Raw genomic sequence first — 13,183 nt, 5'->3', positions numbered from 1 at the left:
TTTGTCACACTTAAAACATCACTTGGTTCATTTGTTTCCTGTAATTCTATTTGAAAGGTTGAATCCTGGCTTTTGCTACCCATCAATAATGCCATGGGGGCCATCTTTTCATTATCACTTTAATAACAGCAACAACAAGTACATTTCTCATGGAAGTTTTGCAGCTGGTGTACATGGACATGTATTGAAATCATATTATTCCAGGTAACCCAGGTGGACGTGCCATAAGTTCCAGCAGACTAAGACAGCAGGCCAATTTTGGCCAAGGACACAACAGGACACAATGAGCACAGGCTGCTTAGTACACATGATAGTATTTATAGCACTCACCACTGAAAATACTCCTGCAGCTTTAAGACGTCAAGTCAAACTGAAACGCCTCCTCCACTGTGAGGAGCACGAGGCTTCGCTGAAGATGCTGATACATGTTAATGTCTGCCTGTAAAAAGTAAGAGCTGTCAGAGTTTAACACCTATCACCTGTGGAGCTGAAATCTTTGCACACTTTTAAACACACACACGTACACACACATGTACACGCATGCACCCTGAGCGAGAGGAGGGGGGAGGAGCTCGGGCAGTTCACCGAACAGGAAAACAACCTCTTCAACTCTTGCTTAGCGTTCGGCTGACTTTGGAAATTGCAAAAACAGCACAAGACATGGCATGTCAGCCTTCAGACCACAGGAGCTCAGCAGAGATGGGCAGAAACAGGAAGCTGCACGCAGCTTGGAGCCAGAGCCAATCTGAATACATGACCTAACTGTTACAGTTATGTAGACCAGTGGAGCATCAGGACAACACAGCTGCCACAGGCTGTTTCCATCAGTGTGTGGAAACGTGCATTTTGACGTGCTGCCTTAGAAAGAAAACATTTTCACACCCACTTTTCGAAAAAAGAGTTAATGTGCCTCATGGCAGACGGGAACGCCTTTACAGAGTCAATAACATCACAACTGCTCAATTTGTGTGTAAACAATTTTTACTGGAGCAAAATAAGACAGAAGGAGAAAGACTGATGAGAACAAAAGCACAGCAGGGCTCCAGCAGCGAGCGCTGCTGCTGGGACCCCTAATAGAATCACTGTCAAGCATGGCAGCAGTGTCAGGCTGTGGCTCCTCAGACCTCAGCTGTTGACTGATTGGACAGTATTTTATATTCTGCCGTTTTTTTTTTTTATCCTCATCTGTTGCGGATGACCAAAAAGTAAAAGAACGTCCCCTAAGCTTTCACTAAAAGTACAGAAGTGTTGACAGTAAAACAGAAGAGCACAAGAACTGTAAAACTAGCTGCGGTGAAGAAGAGTTGACCACGAGTTCACAGTGTCGCAGAGGAGGAAGAGCTCACTGCAACCAATGAGCTCGACTGTCTCTGTTCCCAGCCGAACATCCTGTGTGATCGAGGCCTGAAGCAGCCCCGCCGCCTGCACGGCTGCAGCGCCGCGTGAGTCAAAGTCACAGCTCGCCCTGCACTGAGATCAGCACGAGTAAAGAAACCTGCATCGCAGCCCGTCTCTGCCTTTTCTATGCCCCGCCATATTTACTCAACTATTTTCAGCTCTTGTGCGTTTTGTTTTGCAATCTGCACCCTGCCGTCACCGCCGCCACAGAAAAAAGGAAGCCGTCATTGCTGCCATAGCAGACAGACAAATACCATTTAACAGACAGCTGTTACAATACTTAAATTGGACGTGTCAGAGCTGCAGCTGCTCAATCTAAAGCTGATGATGGCGGCACAAAGAGAAAGCACTGACGCTATTACCTGACACACCTGAATCAAACTGAGCCATCTGTGACGCCGGCTGGATGCAGCTGTGTTTGTCCTGCTCTGACACTGTCACAACAAGCTGACGGGAAGCTCGTCTCCACGGCTTAGCGGTCAACAACACCAGCATCGCAACCACAGCGTCCCACTGTGAACGCCTGCATTCCATCTTGTTTTATTCTCCTAGAGGATTTTGATGTCAGTGCTGGGATCCATGTCGATAGCAGCAGTGAACGATAAAAACTTCCAAGTCAGATAAATCCTCCACCGCGCGGGCAGTCCGTACTGTGCAGGCTGCAGGAGTTCGGTCCAAAAAACAATCATCAATGGTTTTTCCTTGTACGTAATGTTTGGGCTCGTCTTGCTGCAAACAGGGCGGCGCCATGTTCAATCACACATCTGCCGCTTCTCGTGATATTCACGCTGCCATCACTCTCCGTGCCTTTTCATCTTGAGAGAGCAATGGCCAATGGAAAGCCTCGACCACACACTGGTGCAACCTCATCAATCAGGAAGCCAGAGGCAGACTTTGAGTTTACAGTGCTGGCCTGGTTTGCTGCTGTCCAGCCAGAAGGAAACGGAGCTACTGCATACTGTGGACTATTTTCACTTTCATGAATAAAGTGAAGAAGCAGCATTTGCCTTTAGTCTGAGGCTGAAACAATTAACTCCAACAATGTGAGTACTTTGAAATGTTCCACAGCACCTTAATGTCAAAGCAGCAGCACATCTGCATTTCAGCCGCTGCAGGACTCGAGCTGAAGGCCGGCTGTGTCTAACGTACGCTAACGTAGCTACCGCTCAGTGTTAGCGTCAGCTGTCTGCAGGGATCAGTTCCACCCGTCGCCTGCACCACTTTCAAAAGGAGAAGTGTTGTTGTGGAAGTGGAATCTGTTTGTGGGACATGAACATGCAGTTTGTTAGTGTTACATAGCAGTAGGTCTGCTAATACTGACATAAGCCACCAAGACATCACATTAATACAGTGTGCTGCAGCAGCTGAAATGGCTTGAGACACTACTACTACGGTCACTGTTGCAGTTGCAAATAATATTAATAAATGTCTTGTGTCAAAAAAAAAAGAAGAAAAAAGCAGGAAGTTGTCATTTGAAGGGACCTGGCCTTCTTCCTTTCATTCAGATCTGCTTTTGGTATGTTTTCTTCAACCGACTGTCCAAAATGCAATGATGCAATGCATATGATCAATGTATGAAGAAAATAACAAGCAAATTAATCATTGATGAACATAATTGCTTCTTGTAGCTCCTCTTGCAACAAAGAGCAACGGTATGAACACTTTCCTGTCTGTCTTCTACCACTAAAAACAGAGAGTCACCTGTACAGCGGCATCATCACCTGAGAGAGTAACATGCCTGAAATGATGGTGACCTCCTAAAAACTGCACAGTAAAAGCTGTGGAGTCTGGATTTTTGTAACCATACACCTTTCAGTCAAAAGGTCTGTAGTGGCAGTGACATTTATAGCCTCTACACCAAAACAAACCAACAAAAAACATCCAACCAGCGAGGCCTGAAATACACTAAATGAACCCCAAGTGTGATTAATGAAATGACTTGAGTTTCCAGCTGCTGGTGTTGTTCCTGCTGGCTCACTGTCACACTGTCATGGCGCACTGGGCCACTTATAGATGCTCATATAACAGAACTGAGCCACCATTAATAGTACTAGTAACACCTGTGCTTTTTCCACAGTGACGAGTCAAACTGTGCAGTGAAGACAGACTGCGGGCCGCAGAAAGACAGAAGTCATGTTCCAGTGTTTGTTACAGCGTATCGCGCTCACCTGCACACACGCATGTTCACACTTTTCTGAAATAAACATGTCGCTACATCACACCGCAAAGGCCACACATTCACTGAGGTGAGTATTTATATTTACTACAAATGCATCATATCTCGCCAGAATCACCAGTTCCTATGTTTATCACAGCAGCTTCTCTCATTTAAGACTGTTGTGAGCGTCGAGCCGGCGCTTTCTGTGCAACGTGAGACAGTTTCCTCAGAGGGACAGCTCGTCTCTTCTGTCCAACTCACCGACTTCTGAGACCAAAACATCATCACGTGGGGCCGTCTTTAGAGAACTCAACCAACCCTGCTGTGCCTATTTTGGGAAGAGGGCTGTCCATTTCTAAAAGGTCGCCATGTTATGTAGCTTAAAGAGCAATTTCAGGTTCAAGTTTTGATGAAGTTCATACTTAACGCTGCGTAAAAAGGACCGTTCGCAAGGTTAATGCACAATTTTCTATGTTTCATGGGACACAAGGGCAGGAACTCAGAGGAAAATGATGCCATTCTGAACAAAGTAGTTTTCCATTAGATTTCACCATTCGACATCATGGTGTATTACTGTATTTGTGCAGATTGCTCAAACTCAGCCTGTCAGGACACGCAGTCCAGGCTCCTCACAGGAAAGCTAACGTTAGCTGCATCGTAAAGAAAGCCACAGTCGTGTTGGGCTCTCATTTTAGATCGGAGAGAGACGTTTGGTGATCTGATGGAGTTCAGGACTGTGGGACACTGACAGCTGCTGCTGTGACTGCTGCTTCATCAGGTCCACCTTCAGCACCGTCAGGTAACGCTACTGCCACCGTGAAAAAAACGTAGGCTGTGTGCCATAAAGCTTGTTTTCTTCCCGATTATTCAGCATAATGACTTCAATAGGCAGCGTAGCTTTCTTACACACCCACCCGCTGATGCATCCATAATAGCTAATGTTAGCTAACATTAGCATGCTATTTTGTAAAATGGACCATTTTCTAAGGCATAATTGGCAACTTGAGTTGTTCCTGCAGCATATAGCATGTGCTCTCATGGGGTCTCTCACAGAGGGATACTCCAGGTCTCCAGAGACCATATGAGGGAATGTCCTGTCCTGTCCTGTCCTGTCCTGTCCTCCACAGCACCTCCAGAGACAACATACTTATAATATGCAGAGTGAGAGACGAGTGATGCAAGCTGATACTAACACATCAGTTTCTGTTATGGGTGAGTATAAACACTGCTGCCGGGGTTCGATGACCAGTACTAGCTTCGTTACAGCCTGATGCGTGATGGCAAACTTTCCAATGCCGCTGACGCTCATAGATACTGTGTTTACACGCCGCACTCATGGAGACGCCCAGTTCTCCTCTGGGTTTCAACTTCTGTTATCATTTTGTTCTATTTTCTGATCCTGCTCTGTTCCTGGTCTCTTGGACAAGTTTGGAGTCCATCATATGTGCATGAACATACACTAAAACCTCTTCTGTTTCTTAACAATCATTGATACCATTCATTCCTCTCAGATATATCATTACTGGTCTCATATCTGTACAATCTAGAGGTGGAAACAGTCAAGAGCTGAAGCACGGTTTCAACTGACTTGTGTGTTCAACTTAAATACTACACCTCTGGATTAAGTAAGTATACCTTTGACGGTTTTGGTATTGCTGCTTTTTCCTTCCTGCATCCTTTAAATTAGGCCCTGGTACATATTTAGCAGGGCAACATGAACCCCAGACTGTAAAGCTGCTCTGCTGCCTCCAGCCCTGCAGAGGAATTCAACTCTGCATTCCTTTGGAATACCAGCATCAGAACATAGAGACGGAGAGAAAGAGGGAGAGAGGAAGAAGAGAGGCTGTATTCAGCCTTATGTCACAGGCAGCCAACAGAAGAACTAAATGCAGCCAATCCCAGCGGAGCGCAGGAATGTGAGGACAGAGAAATACTGTGGCAGAGGAAAGATAACATCTCATCTACAATTTGTGGCACTTTTTAACTCCAAGGAAGTCCTGTTGGGAATATACAGTATATATTCCACTTCCTGTATCCAGTTTCATGGATGTAAACATGGCAATTAAAGCACAGAAATTAAGTTGGTCATTCTACTATATATATTTAGAGTTTCCGAATGTTTGGGAAAAACTGCCATTATTTTAAAACATGGAAATTTCTATTTTCTATTTAAAGAAAGCACAAACTCCTCACACATTCTCTACGAGCTTAGTTTGATGTGTTCATGATACTCACTGGCGCACATAAAAGTGACAGTCAGGAACACAAAGACTGAAACAGAAAAGTACAGTTACTTGTGTAAAAATGTAAAAAGTAGTTTTATTTGAAGTGGCTGATGCACGTCAGGCCACAGAAAAAGTGAATTAACATGTCAGCGTGTACATTTCTATCATGTACGCCAGCGCACACAAGGACAAGCAGACTACAATGATTCTGCAGTGCACAGCGTTTCCTCCATCTTTGACAGACGTGCCCGCTGACGCCGGGCTGTGGAGACACCTTGCTGAGCAGAGCTGGACACTGAGCCTTGCCCCCCAACACCCCCCGCTCCCCAAAATAGGATCTGAAAAGTGATGTCGTCCCAGCCCCAGTTCAAATTACACCCTTGTACTGTTAAACCAGCATATTCTTCAGCCTCAGCCCACTTTATTTTATTGACAGAGTTAATCAGCCCACAGTTTGATGGATGCATGTTGGAGTGTATGAGTTGTTGTACACATTCAGTGTGGAACAGCGTGAGTGGAGGAACACTGGTAGTGGTTAGTGTTGACAGGAGGGACTTCCTTGGGCTCGTGTGTAAACAGCAGTTGAGCTCAGGAAGCGCCTTCCCCTCCCTCAGGCCTTCTGAGGCACATTCTCCACTTCCCCTGCGCTGACTGACTAGAAACGGCAGTTCCATGATATAAAGCGGTCTGTGGTGCTTTAATGAAGACAGCAAATACAGTCACCTCTGGAACACTGCGAGCCTTGTATGAGAGCAGACAAGCAGCTACCACTTGTAACTTTAACACAATTAACCCGTCTGTTTGGAAAGGGAAATGAAAAGGCTGGTTTTCTACCGCTCTCTACACCACAGCCAGTTTCTGTGTGGACAAAATAAACCAGAACGCTCTTCAGCATCTCACTGATGTGAGTGACAGGTCAAATGAAGCATCAGGACTCACAGAAAGCTAAATATTCATGAGGAAGTGCACAAATGGTTTCACGACCTCTAATTTAAGCTTGGAAATTAGCAGCGCCTCCACTGTTAAATAATCAGGCCAAACATCAAAGCCACCAACTTCTTCTAAAATGGGTTCAATTTCTCCGAACTGCTTCGTCTGATCATTAAACGCCAGCTGCTTTTATCTGTGGAGAGTTCTCACTGCTGACTGAACTCCCCAGGCATCTGACACAGGCTTGGGAATTGGCTCAAGCCTAAAACAAATAATTTCTTGTGCCGGAGGAGTGGCAGCACATGTTGTCTTGACCAAATATGGCTGAGTGAAAACACTACAGTCTGATCCCTGCAGCACTCTGGAATGAAAGGCAGGTTTCCTTAAGTGGTGTGAGAGTGGGCCATGACACAACACACTGACACCTATCCAGCACAGCTTTCACTCTGCAGGCTGGAAATGTGTGGCTGGTGGGTTAGCAGTGCAGCTGGATGACACAGCCTGAGTAAATAACGATTAAACATGTTCATGTGTGTTTGTTAATGACACAGTGTGCTATTAAGAAGTCTGCACAACAGTTTCAAATCTTCAGACAGGACTCCGGAGAGGTAACACAGCAGCGACGATTTTATCTTTCATCGTGACAATGGCGAGGAAAACAGAGGAAATGCAGCGTTCATGAGATTAAGTAATCCAGCAGGACCGCGTGCATGCATGTCTTTGATTGGCCAACTGCTAGACGGCATTGCATTGCAGCAATATTGCTTTAATTCTGCAGCAAAACGGCATCCTCTGCTGTGACAGCGCAGGAACCGGCTCCACTGAAATGAATGAGAGGGCTGTTTTAGTCCATGCAGGGCTACTTCTGGCCTAACTGTGGCCTTAAACTGACTTCTTTCTGGTGTCTATTTGGGAATGTTAGCCTGATAGCAGCACACAAGTAAAGAACACTTTCTTTTTTCCAGACAAAGGTGGTAAAGGCCTGAATTTTGCTGATAATATTCATAATGAATGAATATAAGAAGCACTGAAATCTGGAGTTTGGAGTCACTGACATGGAAACTACTGAGAAACTGTATTCATTTTCTATTCAAATATTTCTATATAACTAAATTCATTGCACATTAGCAGTGCTACATGAGACCAATTCAGTATATTTCGTAATTATGGGCAAGTCAGCACAAAGGTAGTGAAAATAACATTCATTCAAAGGGTCATTTTTGCACGGTCCCTAAGTGAAACCTGTGTGGTTAAGAGCGAGGCCTTGGAGGTGAGCTAACCGACCTCTCACCACCACCACTGACTGAAACTGAGTGAGAAGAAGCTGCTGGATGCAGAGTGTTAGTCAAATATCGCCTTAAAAGTAACTTCACTGCAGTGACTTTCTGCTTTCTAAACAGATCTGTCAAGTACTGCCGCTCAAAAAGTAGGCTACCAAGATTAGATATCCACTTCTATTTACTTCTCTGACTTAAGATAACCTTGCTTTCTTTACACACACACACACACACACACACACACACACACACACACACACACACACACACACACACACACACACACACACACACACACACACATTCGTTTGCCCCATGAATAACCCGGAAATTGACCTTGATCTTGCAGATATTGTGACTATCATTCCTCCCTTACCTCCACACTGCTGCTGCTGCTGCAAAGCTGTTGCAGTTTGTAGAAGGGAGAGGCTCACGCCCGTGCTCCTTGCTCACCTCTGCAGCGCTGACCAATCACAGTGTGAGCAAGTGATTTGATCCACCTGACAACAGGCGTGACGGAGCGCACCTTCAGTGATACACACTACAGCATCGGACATGAGTGAGGTGACAAACGCTGGATTGAAAACTTGCACCGCTCTCACTAAATGTCCCGTCAGATACAGGAAATGATCAAAGATGACAATGCATTCTGGGTAAGATCTGCCCGGCCTCCTGCTGCCCTTGAAGGCTCAGTCTTAAAGGAGGTCACTGTGCAGGAGGAGTGGCATGTCAACACAGGGTGGACACTTAAAAACAGAAAAACCTCAGCGACCAATCGACAGCGACTTTCTTGCGCAGTCGGAGCTTCAGATGAAACGATGAAGCAGGACAGCGACAGTATGAATACATCAGAGCTGAGAATCCATTAATCAACATCCATTCTCAACATTTCATCATTTAAGTTATGAAGCCAAACCACCACACAGCCTCTTCAGAAATGCCTGAAATGATTCATCCATGATTACAATTGTTGACTCATTTCTGGTCCATCAATGCATCATTTCAGCACTGAAACACATTTTGGGTTCATTCAGTTTGTCTTCTTTGTTTGGCATGAGCCATGCAGACGTCCCTCTGTGCTTCTGTCCAGCAGAGAATTAAGTCCACAGTTTAAAAGCCACCAAGAGCTGGATCAACATATTATTATATGCGACGCCTATAATCATCACAGAGCGTAGTTTGCGAAAACAATGACTGAATTAGGCAAGAAACAGAGCTGGAGATGACTGCGCTGGTGAACACATGCGACTGAGGAGCTGTCTAATGCACACCTGGCAGACAGGTACAGAAAGTGCTGAGCATGAAGTACAATGTGAAATTAAAACAAGTGATCATGTGGTGAGTCGAATCCTGAACACCTGAGACACCAAGAACTGATCAAAATAAATAAAAACAAAATGAGAATAACAATATGAGTCAAGATCAAGAGAATACAACAGAAAGATAAAACTGCCCATCCAGAGAGGTCCAAACAGCTGAGTGTGAGGACAAATCAGACCTTAATGAGCCCATCCATCCACACACCTGACTTTCTAACAGAACCTGAGACTTGACTTGACTCACCATGAAACACCTGATGACACAGCAGTGCTCTTCAGACATCTCCATCATCTATGACACTGAAACAGCCCGAGAACACTAAGATGCCTCAAAACTGTTGCAAAGACACTGAAATGCTGTGCGGATGTCCACACACTGCATGCAGGCTGTCATGCAGCAGCTGATCTCAGAACGGTCCCCTGTCAGGCTCAGAGGGACTTCTGGCATGTTTTCAGGACAAAGCTGCCTCACGGTCTGTTACTGACAGCAGTTTACGGCTGAGAGGAAACATGGCTGCGTGCGGATGCCTCCGCTGTGTCGCACACCACATCACAGAGGTGTAAGAATTTAGAGCCGGAGGCGATATGTTTGTCTCCGCACTGTGTGGGAGCCGCTCGACGCGCCCTGCGCTCCGCTTTGTGAGCTCCAGGCTGAGAGCAGCGGCAGGAGGCCGTGTGAGAGCCCGCAGCCTGGAGCGTGAGGGCCGGGGACACGCGGAGGGAACAGCCGCCGAGGGGAGGTGATCCCTACACGACAAGGACTGGAAAATGCGGAACTATGACAGAGATATCGCAAGGCTGAAGTAAGAGAAAACAAAGGCAGACGCCATAAGTTAGTGTTGAAGGTGGAGCGCAGGGCTGCATGTCTGCTGACAGAGCGGCAGGAGTCTGAGCTGAGGCGGAGAGGAAAAGCCTTTTTTCGGTTTCTTTCCTCTCACTGTGAGCTAACTGCTGGCTTTTCACACACACACGGCGGGTTTTGCCGCTTCAGCTCATGAGCAGGCCCGTGTCTGCGTACTTCTACCAACTTTTTCTTGCTTCCACATCGAGTTGCTGGTGACGTCAAGGACTTCTGGCTAGAAAGGTGGAAAGTTTTCAAAGTTATGAACATGGAGACTGACCTGAGCGTCGATCCTCTCCCGCCGGCGGCCCCGCGACCTGCGAAAACCACAAGTGTTGACGGTATTTCAGTAATTCCCCGACAGAAGGCACTTTTTCAGCTCGGGGAAAGGCCAGATAGCGACTTTTCCTCGGTTCCCCTCCCTATCCGCTCTCGGCAGTGCTGCTGCTCTAACTCCACCCTGGCTGGCTGCGTCGCCCTGCAGTGGGGCGGTGTCGCACTGATGTGGAGGGTTCAGTGTACTGCTGCTCCAACATGGATGTTTGTACTGAAGCAGGAAGATAGATTAGAATGAATGAACTCCAGGTGAAATCAGGTGGTTTAGAGTAACAGAAGAGTGCACATTACACATGTCAGAGGGCGCAGAAGACAGCAGCAGCATTTTTAGAATGAACTCAATAAAGGAATATGATTGTTTGACCGGTTCAAGAACAAAAATAAATAAATAACAATAATTACAAAAAATCTTCACAATCTATCACATCACATGTTTTCAGTCTACCTCCTCCCAGGTGTCTCTCCTCCAAGTTGGTCATGTTCATGACTATTGTTTGGATTTCCTCTGTCAGGAACAGTTTGAAGCAGGCCTTTATGTCATCCACCCAGGATATGGCATACCTTGACCCTTGAGTCTTCTTGACATTTTCTGCTGACAGCTGACCTCTCCTCTCAGGTGGGGATGAACACCAGGACAAAGTCCCATTCTTTGACTGGAATGTAACCACAGCAGGAGCATCCTCTTCACACGGTTGTTCCCCATCAGTAGTCATCTTGATCATATTCTGTGTCATCCTCATCGTCTGATACCTCTTCTTCAAAAGCATCTCCAGTGGCCGTCCCTCTCCCCTCCTCATCAGTGTCATGGTCAAAGAAATAATCTGAAGCCTCAGCCATTGTGCTGCCACAGCAATTAATTTACACACACACACACACACACACACACACACACACACACACACACACACACACACATGCATCTATTTTAAACACTAATTGTAATCTTTCCCATTAATTTTTAATGACCAGTCATTTCTGACCGGGAAGACCAAGGGGTTTACATAAGTTTGAATAAATCATCAAAAATGGGGGGGGGGAATCCCAAAATTAATTTTGTGTGTTCAGATGCCATGTGTGAACAAAGTCAAGGAATCTTAAGACAATCAGATGACATTAACTCCATAATTTAGAGGGTTAAAAGTTTGTTGCTTTGGCGCCATCTGGTGGTGATGACAGGGAGGTGGTATCAGAGTAGACGTATAAATGACCCAGTTTTAGCCCCAAACAGATTCATTCTTCGTGCTTTTATAACGTTTTCTTTTTTTTCTGTTCTTTTCTTTCTTTTTTTGGTTACCAGTTTAATGCTTACATTGTCTCACTTCCTGTTTTGATTACAGGGGCTTTTATTTTGGAAACTAAATAAGGCTGTTTTTATATTGCACATTAAAATAAATACATCAAATCAATATGTATCCATGATTAATGTGCAGTTTTTATATGTACATTAAATAAAACAATCAAACCAATGTGTATTTTTGACCCTGTAATTAAAAAGATCCAGTTCATTAAGTCAGTTAATACAACCTCAACTTCCAACTTGATCAAAATACTGTCTTTTTTATTATTATTATTATTATTAACAGTCAGATGCATGTCTTCCTCTTCATGGACTGAATGAAGAACTGAAGAGGGTGCTCACATCAAAGTAGTGAGGTCACAGTTACCCACAGCCGCCCTACGATGAACTAACAGACCATTAACAGCAGTTCTTAACAACAAATACACATTTTTAAATGCAGTCCGTTCACAAGAAATGAATGTATGTTGAGCACACACATCATGGCCTTAGACAGACACCCCACAGCCAAACCTGGGGCGAAATGAAATAAACAAGCTTTAGAAGAGCTGTAGAACAAAGAAGACACAGCTGAACAGCCAGTCAGCATCAGCTCTGAGAGGAGTGATGTGTGTCTCATCGTTCAGCCTCACTGACCTCATGCTCTTGTCTCGTCTCTCACAGACTCCAGTGCTACATCAACAGATTTGGGGGATGACCCAGCATCCGTCCAGTCCAAGGCAGAAAGCTCTTCACTGTCTGCAGGCCTGCTCATACCTGTGTTCAGCTGAGCTAAACAGAGCAAAGCAAAAACCAGCACAATTCAAAGTTGCACAAGACCACATTTTATGTTGGTGTATGAACATCTCCACATTCAAGAAGTGATGTGTAATTCTATGCAATCTTGCTCATAGTAAAATGACTGAGACTAAAATGAGGAAATACAGATTTTGAATGAATTTCTAACACATTAGAGCACATTCATTTTAGGCACATGCACTAAGTATTAGTGCTGCTTGAGTGACAGGATTACAGCTGACACACAATGATAAATAATGGCTGAAAGTTTGGGCAAAAGTTTCTGTTACTGAATGAATGAAAGGGAAACTTTGACATATGTTACTGATACTGTATATGTGACAGTGTTACTGTGAGTGCTGTCACAGGTCACAGGTCGTATCTTCCAGATGTAGTTAGGTCGTATTGCAGTCAGACCTCAGTCTCCTACACCTCTGCTCTCATGTGGCTGCTCTTCCATCCTCTAACATTTTCCTAAGTTTAATATGCAAGTAACAAATATATTTTAATATATTTAACATATACAGTGACACATCTGTTTTCATTTTTTTTATCTTGATTTAATTCTGTGCTAAGCAGAAATTGTGAGCTGCTCTCTTATTTATCAGATAAAGGGCAATATCAA

General features: G+C 44.9%; 1 protein-coding gene across 2 annotated transcripts in view; it reads right to left on the bottom strand.

Moving 5' to 3' along the window:
• Positions 1-10,635, bottom strand: part of tln1 (talin 1) — a 70,601-nt gene extending 59,966 nt beyond the window's left edge. For both annotated transcript variants that reach the window (XM_070989056.1, XM_070989058.1), the window contains exon 1: positions 10,429-10,635. The gene's annotated coding sequence lies outside the window, so the exon portion shown is untranslated. The remainder of the gene's footprint in view (positions 1-10,428) is intronic.
• Between the last annotated feature and the right edge of the window lie 2,548 nt (positions 10,636-13,183).

Source organism: Chaetodon trifascialis, chromosome 20, assembly GCF_039877785.1.
Source record: "Chaetodon trifascialis isolate fChaTrf1 chromosome 20, fChaTrf1.hap1, whole genome shotgun sequence".
NCBI classification, from domain to species: domain Eukaryota; kingdom Metazoa; phylum Chordata; class Actinopteri; order Chaetodontiformes; family Chaetodontidae; genus Chaetodon; species Chaetodon trifascialis.
The sequence above is the reverse complement of the archived record's forward strand: the minus strand, read 5'-3'. Positions and strand labels throughout refer to the sequence as shown.